The sequence below is a fragment of the Equus przewalskii genome, chromosome 1, assembly GCF_037783145.1.
Source record: "Equus przewalskii isolate Varuska chromosome 1, EquPr2, whole genome shotgun sequence".
In the NCBI taxonomy this organism is placed as follows: domain Eukaryota; kingdom Metazoa; phylum Chordata; class Mammalia; order Perissodactyla; family Equidae; genus Equus; species Equus przewalskii.
The window spans coordinates 157,733,230-157,756,128 of NC_091831.1; the positions used below are offsets into that span (position 1 = coordinate 157,733,230).

Consider the following 22,899-nt stretch of genomic DNA (forward strand, 5'->3'; position numbering starts at 1 on the left):
GTAGGAATGAAGGATGTTAAAAACCAAAATTCAACTGAGTAAGTTTTAAAGATCTTATTGGCTTTATTCTACACTTCATGAATCCTTTCCACCTGTAAAAGTCTTTCATTTTGTACATCTTCTTGAAGCTCCTTTTTATCTGCAAGATTGGATGCTGCCCGATACATGAACCATTGAAGAGGCCAATAAGATCTTAAAAATTTACTCTATTGAACATTGTTGTTTTTTAATAGGTAGCAATACAATCTTATATAATTGAAATTTGCTAATGGGGTAAATCCTAAGTGTTCTCACCACACACTCAAAAGGGTAACCATGGGAGGTGATAGATATGTTAATTAGCTTGATTGTCGTGATTATTTTACAATGTATATGTATACCAAATCAAGTTATACACTTTAAATACAATAGATATCTGCTGTAATTTAAATGTTTCAGTTTAGTCCTTCCACACACATGCTTTCCTTCTTTATCAGCTAGGGTCTTCATACATCTCTGTTCCCCAATTTGTTTCTATATATTCAAGGGGAAAAGGAGGGTGTAAGCATTAACTTTGAGAGGAATCATTCCCTCTGGAGTAAATGAAACTAAGTTTTCTGTGTTGTGGCCATTGATCCAACGGGTGTTAGTCTCGGACCAGAGTTTATGAGGATATTGAGGAGTGTGCATGTTTATAAACTAGAGAGGAATTAAAAGGGGATAGTAAGGAAAAAAAAAGAATAGGAGAAAAAGAAATAATCCCCCACGCAAGAACCTCAGCACAGTCTTCTCAGATACATGCAGTTTAAGTCCTTTGTTACAGGGAAAACATGAAAGGGAGACTGAATGATTCTTAATGACCTAGTACATTTTTAATCCTCTGACTTACTAGGGTGATTCAACAGTTTAGGAAGAGAAAAAGAAAATTCCTTGTATCATTTCTTGATCTTATTAGATCCAAACAAAACGAAGTTGCCAAATTATATAGATAGAGCTCTCATTTAGCCAATAGATATTTCCAAATTTATAATGCTTCCCCCAAGAGCTGAATTTTGAGAATAACAATTTAAAAAAAAGATACTTTCAAAACATACCTTGTCATGAAATAGAAAAAAACCTGGATTAGTAGTCGGTTAAACAGGATTTTTGTCGCAGTATTTCCATCACTTCATGGTCTCCAGCAGATCCCTTAACTTCAGGCTTCTCTATATGACAACATCAGCAGCAGAATTACAGGGTGCTGTGGCATTAAAATGAGATAATTTAGATGAAATCACTTTGAAATGCTTGAAATACTACATAAATACAGATAATGACTAAACTCCAAAAGAAAGGACCTGAGAGAGCTAAGTTGACCAGTATGATAAAAGGAAGGTTGTTACAGAAAAGTCCAGACTTATTATAGGTTTATGTCCCCATTTCTCTTTGATATTATTTAACAGAATGGGTATATAGAGAAAAAGAATAAGAAATAAACAGAGGAGACGGAGCCTGGACAGCTCAAATGCATTACTCATTGCTATTCGAGGAGTAACTTAAAGGCTAACCGCTGGGCCATAACCCCTCTAGAGTGGCGTCTGTCTATCAAAGTGCACAAGCACCTCCGGGTTTCCCTCACAGGCAATGACAACACGCCTAGTGCTGGCCAAGACCTGATATCTGCAGTCGGGGGCCCTGGAGCTTCCTGTCTCCCTGCAGGGTGGGACCTTCACTACACCCTCATGGCAGTTCATCCTCCGTTCTTGCACTGGATGCCGGGAGTGCTGCAGATACTATGAATGTCCCAGAAGTCTTCACGGATGAAGGCGTTGCAGCCCTTGCACTGATATGAGTCCTCTTCCATCTTTGCATCATCAAGTTGCAGTAGCTATCACTGCCACCTGTCACCTCAGGGTCTATGTGTTGCCACAGGAATCGTTGGTACATGTGATCCTGGCCATAGGAGGGTTGTACCAGCACCAGCCCCAGCATGGTCAGCAGCAAGAGCAGAAGCAATGACAGGGTCCTCTGGAGAGCCACTGATACCTCAGAGGTATCTAGGGAGAAACCAAGGGGCAGGAGAAAGGAAGGTAAGAATTGGGCAGTGGAGAGAGGTGTTGAGAATGGCAAGCTGACATTTCCTCAGCTCTGAAGTCTCTTCTTTCCTCCTTCTTCTATGTACCATCTCTTCACTCTTCTCTGCTCACAACTTTTCCCACTCTTGCTTTCCCAAGAGTGAATAGTTTGCAAACATGGTCTTCTCTGAAAGCAAGAGCCTTTCTCTTTTCTAGAGAAGTTGCTGTAGCCAATGACCCAGGGCAGGTGACTGTCCAGGTGTATATGGCCTATATGGTCAGGGTTTGAAAAGAGAGAAGATCTTTAAATGAAACTGGAGCTGTCTGTTTCTTGAGATAATTCTCAAGTTATGTGATCTCTGGAGAATGTTTGCTTCTCTTGAGACTCAGATTCCCAAGAGTTTGGATAGACTGAGGATATGTCAAAGAAAGTTTAGGAGCTGACTTTAACTCCTTACATCTGGGAATTAAGGAAGGTGGCACAAAAAGGATAGAGTAACAGTCAGGTTTAACCTTTCCTCTCATGTGGCTATTCTTCTAACGGTATTAAAATCAAATCTTTTGGGAATATTGTTAATCCTATAAAAAACAAAAACAGAGGTTACACAACAGTGCTCTGAAGAAAGTAAATATTGGTTTAATGAGCCAATAAATGAAATAAGCTGGCTAATGAACAAATGAAATGAATTGGGTATAGAGAGTGAAAGTGTTGTGGAATTGAATGATAAGAAAAGCTAAGAAACATGTAAAAGATAAATCTAAACAGCACAATCTCCACAATAGAAGACTTGGATTATGTCTTTTTTCCTTGCTGTTTCTATGCACAACCTAAAAACCTAGGCCCTGGTGATATATTCCATAGTCATGCATCTATCCTTGATGCTCTGCCTGTCTTGCCAATGGCTGTTGGTAGTTGTCTGTCTTCTCTAGTTTCAGGATCATTGTATTGGTACTACTTGGCAGTAGAAGAAAACCGTACATTTAACAGAGTTAAAAAACAAACAAAAACTTCCAGAGCAACAACAAAGAAAGCACTGCCATGTAGGAATCCAGAACTATCTGATAAAATCTGTGCCCTTTCCACATCCTCTGCTGCCTCTCTCATCCCTCTCCCCAAATATCCAGGGTATTAGTCTATGCTCAGAGTTGCTTCTCTAGCATCAGAGTTTAATCAGGGGTGGAAGAGAGTGGGAGTGGAGGTGGGGTCATTCATCAACACTAACTAGCCAGAGGCTGCCATCTGGCCGTCACTCCTGGGATTGACATGAACTCATGGACTGTGAACCCACTTGACTCTTGCGGTGAGGGAGGGTTGACTCATTAGAGCAAAGAAAAATCATCCCTGATTCAACAGCAAGTGAGCAACCCAAAGTAGCAAGCACAATTTTTTGAGAGTTGGACAGGCCCATATCTACATGTGCAGTCCAAGGGCTGGCCCCAGCTGAACTCCTGGTTTGATGTATACGAGTACTACTGTCCTTGTTTTCAAAGATGCTTTCATAACACTCTCTGAGAGAAATGGGTGATGAGGGACAGCCCATTTGTTCCAACTAAAGCTTGGTTGGTGACAAGGACCAGTATCAAAAATAAATTGATTCTTTTAAATGCTGCCTCCTACATTCATAGCCACCTTTTGCCTGCACACAGAAAGATACAAAGCTCTATGGCACATTCCTGTGACTGCAGCTGTAGATACAAGATACGAAGTTAGGAAGAGAGGGAAGTGTAGGGGTTATGGGAAGAAGGGTGCCAGGGAGAAATGATGCTTGATTCACTCCTCAGCCAAGACCAATGGATGCACCTTGTGAAGGTACACTTAGCACTTAGGTGACAGCTTCATTGCAACGATGTACTCTGGGTTGTTTTTCCCAAATCTAATCTTGTGCCTCTCATCTTGCACAGTTCTATCTACTTTTTCTCATCCTGTTTCCTTGTGCCCAAGAATGTGGTTTAGTAAGATAAGTGGCTACAGTGAAGACTTAAACTATTCACGCAGAGCACATCCATGACCTCAGCCACACTAACCAACTGATTTAACAAGACATGGAAAAATATTTGCAAAAAGAAAAGTCCAATGTGGACATCAATGGGTGCATCTCAAGGCTCCAGCTACAACAGAAAATGAAATGATTCCTTAATCACCCTCACACGTACTTTTTGTTCAGCTCTTGCCCCGAAGGCTTTCTCCATTGCACCACATTCACTCTCAATAAGAACTTCATATGATGACCCCAAAGACCTAGCTCTGCCACACCAGCTGTGTGACCGTGGGGAAATTACTTAACCTCTCTCAGCGTATTTCCTATAAGTAAAATGAACATAATAATAATACCTACCTCTTAGAATAAATGAAAAAATCAATGTAAAGTGCTAATCACAATGCTGAACCCAGTAAACGTTGGCAATTATTTTTACAACTTTACTTTTCTTGGTTTCCTTTGCTCCCCTCAATCTGATAAAATAATGAATGGCTACATTGAATTGCATATATTATTGATCCCCCGTTTATTTTGTAGAGTATCCGTATTCCCAAAAAGTTAGAAGGCTGTTTTTAAGCTGAAATATCTCAGCTACTAGGATTTATCCTGTGTCCCTAGAGAAATTTTTTCTCTCCAAATTGCGTGGAATGTTCTTCGTTCCATTTTGCCACTCTTCAAAGGACTTGACAGTTTAGGGTTTTTCTTCTCTTTTCCTCGCAAAGTCAACAAAGCACAGCTGACCAGCACTTGGATTCCTCAAGCGCTTGAGATAAAATGACTTGTCTGTGACTTGACGTTTCATTATAAACAGCTTTTGGTTGTGAGAGAACAAGAGATGCAGAGCAAAAAGTACTGGATTGGCTACCCAGCTGCTAGCTCCATCAGCAGGTCGGGAAGCACTCCTACTCCACGGCTATGTGATTTCGTAGGAAGTAGTCATTTGCCCTAACGCTAGAGCAGGGTGTGCAATGATAATGCTCTAAAGCAGATGTTTGGAGAAGATGTGAGTTTTCACAGCTATGGCGAGATCAATATAATAACGGTCCAGGCTTTGACCTTCCCCATCAAGACTTTGAATGGGACAATGATCTGTATGGAAGTCACTTTGCCTCATATCAGGGAGATATGGTTGGAGAACCTGAGAAAAGGGTTCAAATATTATACCAAAAACTGATACTTTCTCACTTCCTAAGGGCTTTTGAGATTTTATGATAAGGCAAATTTTCTAAGAAGAGAGGTTTGGAAAACTCTTCTCCTCACCTTCTTAGGAAATGACAGTGTTTTCAATTTTGAAATAGATTAACTCAAGGCAGACAGATTCACGTCCTAGTGTGCACCAGTAAGCTACTCCTCCTTCCCTTCCTCCAGAAATTGGAATACTTTCAGTGAGGCTGGGCTCTCCCAGGTGGCACCTGGACACTGGTCTATAACCCAGATATTGAGGAACCAGGGCTTTTGGCCCACTTCGGGGCAATCAAGGCAGCAGGAGAGGCCACTTTCGGGAATACTGTGACCACTACAGTCATGTATTCACAAGATGGCAAAACTAGTGATTTATAACTGTAATTTTTAACTACTTTCTACATAAAATATCCAGGCATCTGTTGATGTGAATTAGGTAACAAGAAGTTAACCACTGAACCTGTGGATTGATTAGTATATTTTACAAAGAGGGTGTCTGTTAACCTAAGTTTATGTTTACTTGAAAATAAACCCAGTTGAAGAAGAATGAGGGATAAGCTTGGAATATTTCTATGACTTCCCTAAGATCTCACAGTTGCCAGACATCAGTTGATAAAGTAAAAGATTAGAGAAAATAATATAATCAAATTTTTTGATCTTTATATAAAATAACCATGAGAATATCCTGGGAGCATTCCATTCAAAGCAACATCAAAATTACCTCTTGCTTAAGATATGAGGTGGCCACCCTGAATGGATTTTGGTATTCACGTAGGATTACATGCATGTGCATGTGTGTGTGTGAGAGGGAGAGACAGAGAGTGAAAGTCTAAGGAAACTGTTGGTATTAAGTTCTAAACTCTTCTCCTTAAGGTTTAACATTTGTAAAAGTAACACTGGCTTTTTATTTGACAGCAAAAATAATTTACCCCTCCTGAAAATTCTTCTCAGTGGCCATGAGCCCTGGAGTTTTGCCAGCTGTCTCTGTAAGATGAATTTAACATCCTCACCTTCACAGAAAGGTGAAGTCCCCCTCCCTACTGACTGATAAGGACCTGACTGATAAAGAAAAAGGCGTTTCTATCCCATCCAATCCTCTCAGGAGACAGCCGAGTAGAGAAAACGGAGAAAGATCAATAGGCCAAGAACCAGTGAGAAGACTTTGATTCTTACTAATTTCAGAGACATTTTTATTTGTTAAACATACGGTAAAACAGACAACAAAAGATCCAGGAGGCTCATTTTCTGGGCAAAGAGTAGGCATTTAAATAATAGCTGATGAATGAACGAATGAATGAATGGTGAAAATTACCTTCCATTAACTCTCTGACAAGTGATTCTGCAGTTAATTTCTTCAATCAGTTTTATGAAATCAATGTAATCCTTGATTAGAACTAGATCAAGGCTTCTAATAATTATTGACGATAGAGTCATGCATGGCTTAGTGATGGGGATGCATTCTGAGAAATGTGCTGTTAGGTGATTTCATCATCGTGTGAACATCATAGAGTACACTGAAGAAGAATAAAATTTGCCACCCTAAAATATGTCTCTTTAACATGGGGATTATTTTAGGCTGGTTATTTTTAAGAAATAAAAGACTCAGAAAGTTTTTCTTGTTAATTCCCCCTTAACTGCCTAAAAGAATTCATATTAAAAAACCCATCTCGGGAAGCAAGCTATTATCTTAGCATAACATAAACTATGTGGTAGACAGGGAAGAACCTAGAAAAGCCTGTTTGTTGGGCTCCTCTCTGTGTTCTTCTGTTTCTGTGTGACCAAACACTTGTTTTCCAAACATTTTCTCCTTTTCACCTACCTGTGAATTGCCTTCCTCCCCTTTGAAGTCCCTGACTTTCCTCACTCCCAACATCTTCTTTTGTCTTTTGCTGAGTATGATATTACAAATGAGGGGAGCTGACCCCCTGTGGCCGAGTGGTTAGAGTTCCATGCACTTTGCTTCAGTGGCCCAGGTTGGCAGGTTCAGATCCTGGGTGCAGACCTACTCCACTCATCAGCCACGCTGTGGACGCATCCCATATACAAAGTACAGGATGATTGGCACAGATATTAGCTCAGGGCTAATCTTCCTCACAAAAAAAAAGAAAAAACAACTTGAAAAAAAATGAGAGCTTCAGCCATTTTGGTGAGTTTCTTGGTTTTCCTGGGTTTCTCCCATGTATACATGTTGTTAAACTTTTGTTTGTTTATCTCCTGTTAATCTGTCTCACGTCAATTTAGTTCTTGGAACAGCCAGAAGAACCTGGAAGGGTAGAGGAAAATGTCTTCCTCCCCAATATTTACACAAACCTAGATGGTATAGCTACTACACACCTAGGCTATATGGTACTAATCTTATGGGACCACCATCATATATGCAGTCTGTCATTGACTAAAACGTCTTTATACAGTGCATGACTGTATTCTCTTTTTAAACTAGAAGCAGACACTTAAAAGACAGAAACTATATCTAATTCACATAATCATAATATAGCCTACATGAATCCTACAACTATAAATATTAAAATCATTCAATTATAGTTGAAACCAACAGGGGTTTTTTTCAATTATTAGTAGGCCTCACTAAGCCTGGAGGCCTTAGAAGTCTTTCTGAGTTTTCCTTATACTCTTCTGATCTCCCCACTCCCCCACCACCACCACACACGTACTTTGATGTGCTGATTCATTCCTTATCCTAAGAGAAGATAAGTTAGCATGTAGTTCTAGGGGGAAAATATCCTTATCTTTTATTAGTTCAGAAGGAGAGGAAGATACAGAAACTCTGATAGAAAAAGTGAGGATTATATACACACTCTTCACATAAGACTGGATCTGGGACAAGCATCTTATTCTAGAACTTTCCTTGGAAGAAAAATGGTAATGGGACGAATTGGTGTGCATATCTGTTAGGGGTTCCCATGAGAGAGTCTGATAAAAAGAAAGGACCCCTGGGTTCGGTGCCTGAGAAGTTGCTTCTTTCACAATGTGGTGCAACTGCGGTGACCTTAGGACGAGCGGGCTATGCTGCATTGGCATCATTACTATATTTGTGTTTGCTAGGTTTAATTTAGGCCTTTGTTTTTCCTTTGTTAGTAAAGATAGTTCCCAAAATGCCAGATGGATTTTCCATCCACAGTGGGGTCTGTGGGGTTTATTGTGGGCGAGGAAAAATGAGACAGAGGTAAATGAAAACCTGGGGCTGAGTTTATGGGTCTCCAGCCTGATTTGATTAAACCTGGAAGAATTCTTTTCAAGGAAGTAATCCTTTATACCTCTAATAATAAATAAATCTAAAACTTTACTAAATTGTTAGGTTCTAGGTAACTGAACAAGACTTTAAAATCATATTTGTTTTACAATTTTTATGCATCAAGCCCCTCTACTCAGAGAAAGCCATCCCTTTGACTGTCCTCCCCTGGATTGCTTGAGTCTGCAAATAGAGACCCATACAGCTGTGGAACCTTAAGAAGAGGCTTTCTGGACCTGGACTGCTCACTGGCACCAGGGAATAGCTGCATGTCAAGGAAGAAAGTTTCCACAAAATTTCACATGGGCTAACTTCTTCATTCTGCAACCTCATTCACAAGGCCCTCTCAGTTCAGACTCTTCCCATCATTCCAGCCATCCACATCTCAGAAGAAACATGGAGAATTTTACCAGAAGAGCAGGAATTAGCTTTCATCCTTATCCTGGAGAAGGAGGGCTCCTGTGACCTATTAGCACCATAAATTCTGTTCACAACTGTGTGTCCTCCCTCTTGTTAAGGCTCACTGTCCAGTGTGACACCAGGATTACATTGACATTGAAAAGCAAACACGAGAAGGTAAAGAATCCAGCATCCAAAGAGGATCGTGAAATATTTCAAGAGCATTTCCCAAAGTTTCTCAGGAGTCATGAGGAAAAGGAGTTCTAGGGCCCAAACATTTGGGAAGAAAGAACAAAGTAAAGTTAAGTAGCATTTATAACAGAGCTTTTCATGTTCTCACATGGATTGTAAATATCTTAGAACCAGCTATGGTAAACAGATCTTTTAAAGATTGGCACCTGAGCTAACTTCTGTTGCCAATCTCCCCCCCCCCTCCCCCCCCCGCCAAAGCAGAGTGCACGAACTTAACCACTCAGCCATGGGGCCGGCCTCCAGATTTTTTAAATCTTCCTTAACCCATAGGAGCTACTCTTTCTCCTCAACAAAGCATCCAGTGGGACTAGTGTTTATGCAATACCGGTCCTTTAAGATACAAGAGGATTAGAGATCCTTAAAAGTCATTATCAGAAGAACAAAAAGGAAAAGAAATGAAGGTGAAAGGGAGAGATGGCTTATTCACTTTTACCTCCTCTGAATGGCCTTAGTGACGGTTTTAGTGATTCTTCTTAAAGCCTTAACCTGTAACTATTGACCAACGTGAATCACTAAACTTACTTGATCCCTGTCTCTCCCCTACAGCATCTTGTGGAACCTTCATTCCTGCAATACTGATCTTCTAAAATGACGGGGAATTTAAGACCTTCAAAATTCACTATTCAGGAGAAGAAAAAACATGCAAACCAAATGGTTGTGATGGTTCCATTTTAATTCCCTTGGAAGGTTCTGCTGACTTTTTAGATGGTCCTTTGTAAAGCCCTCTTAACCGTAGTAGCCATACATTAATGTGGGTTAGAACCAAACATTCCATTGCACCACCAGTTTTTGGAGGATTCATTAGGATACCTAAGATTCTCACAAATGCATTTTCAACTTTCTTTCTATCATGTCCCCACTTGACTGGTGGTCACATGGAAGCCCCTGAGATAGGCGACTGAGTCAAAGAAGAAGCCAGTTCTTGTCATGATATACTGGACCGGCTAAAGAGATTCCCAAGGAGAGTGGCCAGGAGTCCAAAGTAAAATGCCCAGTTAATTCAGGCTGATGTCAGAATTCTAGAAGAACCAATCCAGTGGGAGGGCAGGTCCTACTGGAGGTTTCAAGCATTGGCTGACATGGTGGGAGCCATGGTAATGTTTGCAGTGAACAGTCCATTGGGAGAAGGCTCCTGTTAGCAGCTGGAGGGTCTGGGAAGCAGGAGTCAGCCCTCAACTGGCTATCCATAGTACCCAAAAGTGACCTACAGATCCAATGTAATTCTTATCAAAACCTCAAAGACATTTTTTTACAGAAATAGAAAAAGCAATCCTAAAATTCATATGGAATCACAAAAGACCCCAAATAGCCAAAGCAACCTTGATCAAGAAGAACAAAGCTGGAGACTTCACTCTTCCTGATTTCAAAATATATCACAAAGCTAGAGTAATAAAATCAGTATGGTAGTGGCATAAAAATAAGTGTGATTTAAAGTTTCTACTTACTTTCTGAGTTTCAGACTAAATAATTCAATTTCTTTCCCCGTTTTCCCCATCATCATAGACTTATAAATAATTCAATTCCCTTTCTCCATTTGCCCCATTTTCATGAACTTACTTAACTCCAGGTGTCCAGTGCCCCGGGTAAGGATGACTGTCCAACAAGCTTCTTTCCTCTGGGCACTCAGTTCAGTGTGTGCTTGTGTGTGTGTGCGTGCACACATGTGTATGTATGTGTGGTTTGGGGTAAGACCAGTGCTCTAGCTGGATGAGGAGATGGGGAAATTCACTTCAGTAAATAAACCGGAAAGCCTGCTTTGTGTCAAACACAGATCCAGGTGCTGGAGATACATAGATGAATATGCACGGGCCTTTCTCCTGATGATCTCTCAGTTAAATTGAAGCTGAGGATCTGGACATGGCAGACTTAAAGAGAGTGTATTATCCGTAAAATATATATGGGTAAAATATATATGAGTATACCCTGTAGTTACCTCTCTCTGCCCCATAATTCTATATAAAAGAAAGCTCATATTGTCTTCATAAACACTGAAGGGTGAAAATACATCAGATCTGGCATTGTTTAGCATTGGCATTGGCAGGTTTAGCATTGCTGTCTAAAAGAGCTATTGTCATGCTTACTTTTTCACAGCTATAATGTTGATTCCATCACACAATGTGATATTTGTATGTATGGCTTTATCTCCCATATAGTCATGAACTTTGTGGGGCAAGGCAACCTGGATTGGGCCCTATTCTTGCATTTGCCTGCACTGGAAGTTTAACAATTTCCCTTGCCTTTTATGGTGCTTGAAAGACTTCGTCTCGAAGGGCCCCCTATAGCTAACGCAGGCTCTCTGCATGCTCTTCGGTGGCTCAAAAGGTGCCCGCCCCTTGGTCAAGGTCTCATAGTTTAAAAGTACCAGGACTTTTAATGAAACTTTTAATGATACATATATCTGTCTTCATACCAAGCTCATGCTTTCTTCCTAACACCAAGCTTTGCCTTCTTCAGAAAGAATGGCAGGAGATCAAGCGAGGAGTCAATGATAATTCTTTTTAGAGAAAAATATTGTTGTATCAAAAATAGGGTTGCTTTGGGGCAGTCCAGTGAAGTAGTGGTTAAGTCTGACACATTCCACTTCAGTGGCCCAGGTTCCCAGGTTCGGATCCCAGGCGCGGACCTACAACACTCATTCAGCCATGCTGCAGCAGCAATCCGCTGCATACAAAATAGAAGACTGGCACAGATGTTAGCTCAGAGACAATCTTCCTCAAGCAAAAAAGGAAGAAGATTGGCAACAGATGCTAGCTCAGAGCGAATCTTCCTCACAAAAAAAAAAAATAAGGGTGCCCTACAAGGCACGAGGAATGGTTGTATCAACTATGAAGAGCCATCCGTATGGTGTTAAATGACTGAGGACATTCCCAGTGTGCCCAGAGCCCCATGCCTTCCCATGGGAGACTGCGTGTGTTAGCACGAAGGCCTCCTAGGTTCTCTTGTCACAGCACCTTTCCCAGCTGGTCTCTCTTGGATGATGTTTGCCATCAGCATTCACCAGATAAACTTGCTCTAAAAAAAATAAAAATAAAAATAAAAATAAATAAGGGTACCCTGGATGGTGTGTGTTACCAAGCATACTCCTGAAAGAAGAAAAGAGAAAATTGCAGTTATCCAGAGAGTGAAGCATTTTTCTTGAAGGGCTCTTGGGGAGAAAGAAGTGAATTTATCCCATAAAAATTAGTCAGGAATTCTCTGAGCAAACTCTAGGATTCCAAACGTTCCTCTATCAGTATCACCTACCTGCAGGAGGAGTCCAAAATTCTAGGTGGGTGTACGGTCCCCACTGCAGCAAGAAGAGGGGTCTTGTGGGGTTGGAAAAGACCTCAGAATGTCTGATTTAAAGAGTCAATATTTTAAATAACATTTAAAAGTATTTTCTAATTAAAGAAGTAACACATGTTCAATACAGTAATGTTAGGAAATTTAGAAAAATCACAAATCTAAAAAAAGAAACTAGTCAACTATAATCTCACCAACCAAAGATAAATTCTCTTCATATTTACAAATTTCCAACCAGTATTTTTCTGATTATATTTAAAACTAAAATGTGTGATATGATGCATATTATGTTCTACTTTTTCTGCTTAACAATATAAAGGGAATGTTTTTCTTTAGTGTTTCCTTTGCATTCCTAAGCATATAATTTATAGTGGCAGTATGGTTTCCCATTCTAGAGATGTGCCATGATTTATTTATCCTTTCTCTTATTGCTGAGTATTTCAGTTATTTTCCACACTCAGGACAACAGCCTGAGAGCTGATAACTGGGCTTGACATTTTGCCCTCAGTGGTGGTGGCCTTTCCCAATGAGCTATTTCAAGTGCATATGACTACGAGGGTGGGGACTTGTTCTCTTTAAAGCTCCTTTTCTTTGTTTCAGTTTAGAGTGTTAACATACCTCACTGCTGGCAAAACAAAGATGCAAAGACCCTTATTTATCAACTCATGGGAGGACAGCTGGGCCAGCCTAAAGGGCTGCTGGTATTTTACAGATGAAAAAATGAAAGAGCAGAAGGAGCAAGAACAACCCCAGATTTATGATGTGCTTGCTTGACTTGACCTATCTACAATTTCATTCTTCTAAAACTTTTCTTGAAGTGAGCATAAAACATAATGGATACACCATTCCAGAATTTTCCTTTACCTATTTTATACAGTTGGTCACTATTTTCACTTGCTGCCAGATTTCAGAGCTGACAACCCAGCTTGACTCAGTAAGTGGTCTCCTCTAGTGTAGAGATGTTGCCGCAGGCCCCATAGGAAGGGAATACTCCTTGTGTTCTTTCTCTCCTATTGGTGAGGCTCTGCTCTAAGCCACTCACGTTCCATCACTCAGGTTTCCTTTAGGTGATGACAGGGAGCCAGGGATGGAAACTCAGTTCCCTGGAAGGAATCTGGCCAGCCCAGGTTGTGGTCCTCACTTCATGGAAAGATTGAGTATCAAGAAAAAGTGACAAGTATTGAGGATAGCAAAGAATATTTAACATATGGATGACAGAAATTCCTGAAGAAGATACACAAAGCAAAGGTGGAAGGAAATACTAAAAGCCGTAATTCAACAAAGCAACTGAAAATTTTTAAAAAGCTTTGTAAGCACAAGTTGAAATTAAACACCACATAACACAACTGAGAATATCAGTGTAAAATGAGCAGTATCAAGACATAGTTTAGTGAAATGATGAAATTAATGAATAAGAAAAAATCATTTGAGCAGCTAGAGATAAAGAAATGTGACTTATAAGAAAAAGAAATGTAAGATATTCAAGGAAAGACATCTTAAGCCAATATATTTTTTTTTAATTTGGAGATAGTTTTACTGTGTTTGACATTTATTAAAAGGGTAAATAAAACTACATTATCAGAGCTTCTGCCTTAGAAAATAAACATATTTCTTCATGTAGAACAAAACTCAGTATTTTAGAATTATAACTCAAAACTTTCAAAGCTATTTCCATGCATTATTTCCAGCAACTATTCACAGTGTCATGTAGTTACAATTTCCACTGTCCTTCATTCCTTGTGTAGATTCCTATTTCTATCTGGTGTCATTTTTCTTCTTCCAGAAGGACTTCCTTCAGGGAATAAATTCTTTTAGCTTTTGTGTATCTGAAAAAGTCTTTGAAGGGGCTCAAGAAATACCAGCTTTCACTTATAAGTGGACATAATAAGCAATAGGAATGTAATGCACAGCATGGTGACTATAGTTAACAATATTGTATTGTATATTTGGAAGTTCCTAGAAGAGTAGATCTTAAAAGTTCTCATTACAAGAAAAGAATTTTTGTAACTATGTTTGGTGATGGATGTTAACTAGACTTACGGTGGTGATCATTTCTCAATATATACAAATATCAAATCACTATATTTTACACCTGAAACTAATATAATGTTATATGTCAGTTATACCTCAATAAAAAAGTCTTGGTCTAGTAAATCTAATAAGAGAGACACATCTCATAAGTTTTATCAATAAAAATGTTACAAATAAAATGTCAGAATAGAATAGGATGTAAAAACAGATGCTGAAAATATTAAACAGATTATAAATTTGTTCCAATATATTTTAAAACTTTAGATGAAATAGACAAATTCCTAGAAAAAAATGCAACCTCCCAAAACTATCTCAAGAAGAAATAGAAAACTCAGCATCTCTATAACTGTTAAAAAATTTTGAAACAAAGTTAAAAATAGTCTCAAAGAAAACAGCCTTACTGACGAGTTCTGTAAATAATAAAATAACTGTAATTCCAAGTATAGAAAATAGAGGAAGCCTCAGCTTGTTTCTGAAGGCTAACTTATAACCTGGATACCAAAATCAGACAAAATAGTACAAAAAAAAAATTACAGATCAATTTCATTCATGAACATAAATGAAAAAAAAATCTTTAACTAAATATTAGCAAACTAAATTCAATTATATATAAAAAAGACAATATAGTGTAACCAAGTGGGTTTATCTCAAAGTTGGTTTAATATTCTAAAATCAATGCAATTCACCCCACTAACTGATTAGGAGAGAAATACTATATCATCTTATTATTAAATGTAGAAAAATCATTCAATAAGATTCACAATCTATTCAAGAGTGGAAACCAGGAGTGGAGGGGAAGGGAAGTTTCCCATCCTGAAAATGGGAGTCTAAACATCCATTTAGACCAGAGCACCAACAGGACCTCACAATGGCCCATTAAAGATTTGTTGGAAGCACTTTTCTAGCAAGCGCTAGGAGCTGAAAGTCCCAAGAGAAGACAACACAGCCACAGCTCCTGGCATCAGGGGAAAAGCTAAAAGTAAGAGTATCCAGTTTTGCCATCATTATTCCAGGAGGGTAAAACCCCCACACCAGTTTACTCCATGGGCGCTGGGCCAGTCCATCCATCGATGGCTGCCCTAGAGTCAGGTGCCTCTGATTCAAAGCCTTGTCACCATTTTGTCAGAGTCACAGAGTACAGAACATGGTCACCCATGGCTGCTCTCTCGTGGGTAGAAAAACTTCCTTCAGAAGGGACTTGTATAATGGATTCCAAAAAAGAAATAAGCTCTTTTCCAGGGCAGCCAAACTGTAAAGCTTCTAGATATGTAGGTGCTCTGTACATATCTTACTTCCTTTCCTGAATACCTGCCGAGCTGGAGTGTCAATCTGAAAATGACAAGTTAAATACTAACAAGCACGACAGCATGAAGGTTGTGGTAAACGCAGAAATCTGTTCCTTGAAAATTAGGCTGTATTAACGCTGGCTGAATTTTCTGTTTACTTGCCTATTATCCTCCAGCCCTCTGTGAGTACACAAGAAACTTCCAGCCCATCTCCCGCTGTCTTAAGGGCAATCCAGAAATGAGTTTGGGTCTCCGCTTGGCCCGCTGGATCCAGGAGGTGCAGAGCCCCCTGCTGGCCCATGTGGTGGCCGTGGCACCAGCGGGAGACGCCCCAGGCGACGCACTGTGTGCAATCGCAGAGCTCTGTCACCTCTCCTCCAGGCGGCCACTCCTTCGAGTGCTGTGCCTCAGATATCAGGGATTTGTTTCTATAAGGGAAGTGGGTGTTGCTCTCGGATGTCGTCCCAATCCCCTCTGCAGGATGCCACTGGAGAGAAGGGAGCTGAAAGTCCAGCAGAAGGACCCTGCAAGCCCAGACACTGGGGGCTGCCCAGCAGGAGCGCCATCAGGAGTTGGTGTTAGGGCAGCTGCTGGACCAGTCAGCCCAGACAGCCCGGGCTTGTGTAGCAAGGTTTTGCCAGAGTAGATGCCCATAAGGCGGGCTCCCTCCCCTCAACTCTTCCCCTCCCCTCAACTCTTCCCCTCCCATCTGGTCTTGCACCAAAAACCCTTGGCAGGAGTATGGGGTGGGGTGTAGAGCTGGGGTTGGGGGGAGAGGCTGTGAGAGAGATGCAGGAGTGTGCGTGACTGGGAAAAATGAGGGAGCCATATCTAAGGGAGGTCTAGAAGGAGCCTAGCCATCCAGGTGAACAGGTGCCCTCCCTCACAGCCCACCCAGATGGGCCTGGTGGAGTCCTTGTTATGGTAGTGGCAGTAAGAAGGTCAGGGCCCTGTACTGGCAGAGCAGTCAGTGACGTTGACATCATGAGTCGTGTTGTGGCAGTTGTGCATGGAGCAACTGTCGGGGCAGGGCACTGATGGAATGCTGCAGAAATCTGCTATGGTGGCCAAATCCTCCTGAATGAATGTATTGATCAGCTTGCATTTATCCTTATGGATCAGCCACCTTCGCCTCATCATCACACCCCTTCTTTTCTCTGGGCAAGAGGTGAAGAGAAAAGTACTTGTCAATAGAGGAAGTGCCTACCACCCATTCTCGTCTTTATGGGCCTCTCATACACAGTTATTTCCAAACCCTAAAGTGATTCTTGCTCCTTAGTTGAGCAGACCAGTTAACCTAAAAACTTACATCTCTAAAGTGTCTGTATCCATCAGTCATATGATACCACAGCCTGTGGTGAGGCAAGTGTCACTGCCAACCCTTTTCTACAATGGGCTAGCTAGCTCAGGAGGGAATTGACAAATCCATATGCTTTGCATCATAGAAAATAGTTTCACTTCCTTAAATATGTATTCCTGTTTGAAACATTGTTAAAAATAAAACATAAGCATTTCAATTTTAAGGAAGTAGACCATGTTTCCCCCACATATTTCTCTGTCTCCGAATAAAGATTCCCAACTCTTCCATAGGGCTCGTCATCAGGAAACTTCCCAACTGGTGATCAGAGTTTCTGAGTAATGACAGTGTGTCAGGTTCCTGTCTCTGGGTCTAATATTCTTGCTCCTTTTTTGAATACCTGGGAGTCCTATGGAAGGGTTTTTGTAGAGCAGATGACATTCACAGTGATAGATACATTCCTCTCAGAGGTGGATATTCCAAGAAAAATGGAATATCCATTGCCTCTCTCCTGCCTCTAGTCCTGTCGAAATGATGTTGTGGATATTTTCTTCCCAGACCTTAGGGTGAAAGCCATGTAGAAAACTCTCGGGTTTGTAAATGATCTTAAACAAATTGCCTAGTAGGAATAACTTTATGTTTACCATTTCACATCCAAATTGTTTAACAGCATCACACAGGGTGCCAGAACAACACTACAAATATGAAGAAAGAAACCTGCAGTTTGGTGCCTGTCTGTCACAAACTTGCTATTGGAGGTTGGCAAATCACCTCGTCTTTCTACTTCTCGTCTCTAAAGTGAAGCTTATAGACTAAAGATCTCTTTCAGCTCTGTCATCCTCTGTCTTTCACCCCCTAACTACGCATTACTTGTGTGTTTGAGTCCATTGTATGATTTTGTGTGCGTGCATATTGATTTATATGTGTCAGGTAAGGAGACATATTTTATTTGCAAAGTAGGTTTTGATTTGAGAATTGCTAATCCAATTAAGTCCACTTTTTCTTAAAAGCAATTGTTGGTAAGTTTAGGCAAAAAAAATCAATCGCTTTTATGTAAATATTGCATTGTTTTTGTCTCCACAATTAAAATTCTGAGCATTCACATGACAGGAGAAGCTGCCTGAGACTTGGGTCTGCATTTCAGTAAGGCAGGGGAAGAAATCAGTACACATGCCCAGGACTCTCAAATCAGCTGGGTTAGGGAACTTGCTAGTGAAGGTGGTGGGAGGTGTACATACAGCCTATCTACAAGTTGTAACGTAAGTAGATTTCATAGCTCTTATCTTGGTAGGTCTCCCAGGCAGATAGTCCTCAAAAACCTTTTGTCTAATTAGGCCACAGGGCAAAAGCTGACAAATATCTGGCAAGAAACTGAATATCAATGTTTCAATCTCCTTTAATTTCTATTTACTTTATAATTGGCCAAGAAAAGAGGAACTATGTCTTTGGAACTTTGCTATCCTCAATCATTCTTGTTTATTTCATACAACAGTTCTGACAACTGTGAGTTGTTATTTACAGATATCCCGATTTCGAGTGTTCATGGCCCTGCATAACTGGCCATTGGGCTTAAAGTATCCAACCTCTGGTGTGCACCACTTAGCCAAGTAGTGTGTATAGGGTCTTGTTACTCCAAAGTCATAAAGATTTGATTCAAACCAATGCCCTTTATCTGACCTTAACTTTCTGAAGGTGGTATATGGCAGGCAGCAGGACAAGGAAAGATTTAGAAATTTATCTCCATGAAAAAAATTTGTCTTTATATTGAGGAGAAAGTTACCTTTGTAGTGTGAGGCTAACCTAGTCCTCTGAAGACAACCAAGGGGACAAAGCACATTATGTAAAATTAGTAACTGTGACTAGTGGCAGTTACTAGACAATATATAGCTTAGCTAACAAAAATTTATATGAGGAGATTTAGTTTAAGATAAGTATGTTTGCTTATCTGAAAATGTATTCTAATAAATTGAACATGGAAGAGTGTTTCTATAGTAACATGGTGACTCACCATGAAGGTAGGAATAATGTGTGGAATATATGTGGTGTTGCTGATTTCCACCTTTGTCATAGATAGAAGAGGAGCAGAGACAGTAAAGTTAAGATACTAAAGTAGAGAGAGATCTAGCAAAGAGTTTGCAAAAATGAGTTAAATGAAACCCAGGAACATTTACAAACTTTTATCAATGATTGATACCAGCGTCAACAACTTCATAAGGAGAAAAAAAGGTCAACCAAAAATTTGAACTTAAAACAGTTTATCTCATTAGAAAAGACAATAATATCAAAAATAATACCTTTCAATATCATATTTAGAAATATAAGCCAAAGAAGTGGAACGTGGGAATTAGAAATGAGTCCTAGGACCTGTGATAATTGGGTCTTGGCTGCTTGAGAGAGACTGAGTATCAGAAGAACATCTATCGTGGAGGACAGTCTAAAAATACACATGAGCACACATTTAAGGAAGCCTGCTCTGTGCTTAGCAAGCAGCTGGGAGTCGGGACACAAAGATAATCAAGATATAGCCCCTTTCTCTCAGGCACTTTCAGTCCAGGAATGAGAGGGGAAGGATAGACGGTGTGCAGGTGGATGAAGAGTGCAGAGAGCTGTGACCCACTGGAGGATGGTCCAAGAACAAAGAGCGGGGTAGGGAACGTTAGTTGTGTGGGATGAGCCAGTCTTCACTTCCTCTTTTGGAAACTATGTTCCAGGTTTTTTTTGAAAACCAACACTCCACCCTGCCCAGTCTGTGGTTTGGGTGGACTGGTTCCACCACAGCTCCAGTGATGAGCTTATCAGTGCTTATATCTCATTTCTCAGGCCACAGTGGTTACTTCTGAGATGGGCACTTGACCCAGTCAGACACATCTACTAGGAATATTACGGGATGAAGTCAGGGGCTATTTTCTGCTGCACTTAATTCTGAGAGAATGTGAGATTTGGAGTTGCTGCCGCCATATTACAAATATATGAAGGATGTCTCCCTGATAATGGAGCTATGATGGAGAAAAAAGAAACAAAAAAAAAAAACAGAGAGAAACTAGGTTCTGTTTTCATCATCTGAGTTCTGATAAGCTGCCCATTAATCCATAACAATTCTTTACTGCTTAAGACATTTTAACTGTACATTCAGATTCTTAAGATGTTAGAAAGACCAAGTACTTGGAGGGAAGGGGGTTTGAGCTGCACTAAGTGGCAGAAAGAAGATTATAGAGAATTTTGGATTAGAAATCCATACAGTGATATTTATTGATTTCCACAAGGGTAATATTTGTAAGTAAAATAGTCAGAGTAGGTATCTTGAAAAAATGACTGTTGAGCAAAGAATTAGAGTGAGGAAGTTAGCCATGCACACAGCGGGTGAGGTGGGGCAGGGTTGACCCTAACATGGGGATATGCCTGGTGTCTTCAAGGAACAGCAAAGAGGCCAGGGAACAAGAGAAGACTGAGTAAGAGGGAGACTATTACAGAATTCATTCTGAGAACTAAGGGATTTAGGAAGCTAGATCATGTAAGAACACATGAGCTTTTGCAAGAATTCTAACTTTTACTCCAAGTGAGTGAAGAAACACTAAAGGACTTTGAGCAGAGTTGCATGATCTAAGTTATATTTTGAAAGGATAATTCTGGCTCCTCTCGGGAAGGGGGTCCAGAGTAGAAGCAGGAAGCCCAGTGATAACACTTTTCCAGTAATCCCAGTAAGAGGAGACAGTGGCTCAGATTAGGGGGTAACAGGGAAGGCGATGGGAGCTGGTCAGGTTCTGCATGTATTTTGAAGATAGAAATAACATACTTCACTGATAGGTCGGAAGTGAGATGTAAGAGGAAGGAAGAACATTCAAGAACTGGAGACGATGGAGTTACCTTCACCTGAGAAGACGAATGTTGAGGGAGGGGCAAGTGAGGGGGAAGAGTAGGAGAGATGATCACTATTTCCACTGGGAATGTGTTAGTTTGATATACTTATTAATAAGACATCCAAAAGGGGATGTTGAGTGGGAAGTTGCTGTACAAGTCTAGGGTCCAAGAGAGAGAGCTGGGCTGAAAATTTGGGCATTGTTAAAAAACTGATGGTGTTTGAAACCATGAGACTAGATATGATCATGAAGGGAGTGTGTGTAGATATAACAGAGAAAGGATAACTTATCTCTGTGAATCTCCAACATCAAGAGACCAGGGAGAAAGGGAAGATCTGATGAAGGAGAGTGAGAACAAGACCCAGTGATACAAGGGGAAAAAATCAGGAAAGGGTGGTGTACTATAAGCCAACACACATCCTCAACATGGCTATCAGTCCTGAGTGCCTCAGATTGATCTCATGAGTTTTTCATCACTGTTTCTGTCACAAAAAGCTCGTTCCCAGGACCCTCATCAAGGAGCAGGAGTTATCAGCTCTGTCAAATGCTGCTGAGCATGAAGAATCAACCCTATCAACGGGTGGGGGGTGTCTTACTCCAAACACAAGGGCCTCCCCATTACTCCTGTTGATGGTGCTAAGGAGTCTGGGGAATTGATTGAAAAGATATCTAAATTTCTGGGTTTAGAAAGACAGTCTTGTCCAGGAGATGAGTAGGAAGAGGGTTCACGTCTGAGACATGTCTCTGTCCTAGAGGAGAGAATGAAGACACGCGAGTCGGGCATCTGCATTTACTTCTGCTGAGACACTGTTCTTCCCTTATCCATACCCCAGACCCTCCCTACTTCACTTTCTCTGTGTTTGTCTCCATCTTGTCTCACTTCTCTGAGTACTCATCTAAGCAACGTACTCGATCACATCCTTCTTCCTTCTCACACATCCATCTCTACCTCCTCCTTGTTTTCTTCCCTCCTGTCTCATTGCCCTGGCCCAGCAGGTTCTCTTGTACACTTCTATAGATTACAGATAGACCCATCTCATTTTTGGAAGAGCACAGTGTACGAATAGAATTCTCAGAGCAAGAAGAAATGTTTTGCAATTCCCAGTTCTATCATTAATTTTTTAAATAATCTTGACATATCATCCTACTTTTACCGTTCCTCAGCTGGAAAGTGAGGGGTTTAGTATAAATGTCTTTAGGACTTGTTTTCAGCTCAGACTCTATTTATAAATCTAATACCCTGATTGAGGAGTATAAGGGTGTGTTTGGCAGGGGGTGAGGGGTTTGTGTATGAGAAGGTCCATGGGAAATTTGGTTGACACTCGTGTATTGTTTGTCTATGTAAATCTGATTTTCCCAAATCATTACAAATTTAGACAGAAAAATTATGATTATCTGAAGTAAAAGAGTTCTTATATAATGATTGCATCATTATTTTAAGACTGTGCAAACAATTTTTTGACTGATTTTATTGTAAGGAAGATGCTAAGGCCTGTCTCTCAGAACTGTCATTCAACTGAGCAAGAGAAAAGATCGGCAGAAAAGCCAACATGATGATTTCAAGCCTCTGAGACATCTAGATCAGAGGACTGGTAAATACACTGGGAGACACCTCTCAGTCAGCAAACATCAATGTAATGTAGTTCCCATCCTTGGCAATCTCTCATAAGCCTTCTTCCTTCACTAACCTTTGGTCTAATAGGCAGTCAAGAGGTTCAAACTTATTACACTCAAGAGGAAACTTTGTTTAACAGGTGCTGTATATCCTAAGATATCTTGGCTTCACTCACCATTTATATGCATTAGAATTTTCCACTGAGCATTGGAAATGAAGGAACCCAACACCACCTGGGTGGACCTCTTACATTCTAGACAGCTTTATTAAGAATAACAATGACGCCATCCTGTAGGTAATCCTCTCCTCCACTTTTCTAGAGATGGCATAGACTTTTACCTGTGCTCAGGATCCAGGGTGACCCACCATCAGAATTAGGATGTCTGTGTATTATAAAGAATTACACCATTTCCCTGATAGAAAAGGGAAGACAAGCTGC

General features: G+C 40.5%; 1 long non-coding RNA gene and 1 pseudogene across 1 annotated transcript in view; both read right to left on the minus strand.

Moving 5' to 3' along the window:
• Nucleotides 1-1,360: 1,360 nt before the first annotated feature.
• LOC103542863 (ribonuclease 4-like) lies at nucleotides 1,361-4,223 on the minus strand (annotated as a pseudogene).
• Nucleotides 4,224-9,426: 5,203 nt separating this feature from the next.
• The window catches only part of LOC139077394 (uncharacterized), a 42,042-nt gene continuing 28,569 nt past the window's right edge, over nucleotides 9,427-22,899 (minus strand). The window contains exon 5 of the long non-coding RNA XR_011529904.1: nucleotides 9,427-12,104. This is a non-coding gene — a long non-coding RNA (uncharacterized lncRNA). The remainder of the gene's footprint in view (nucleotides 12,105-22,899) is intronic.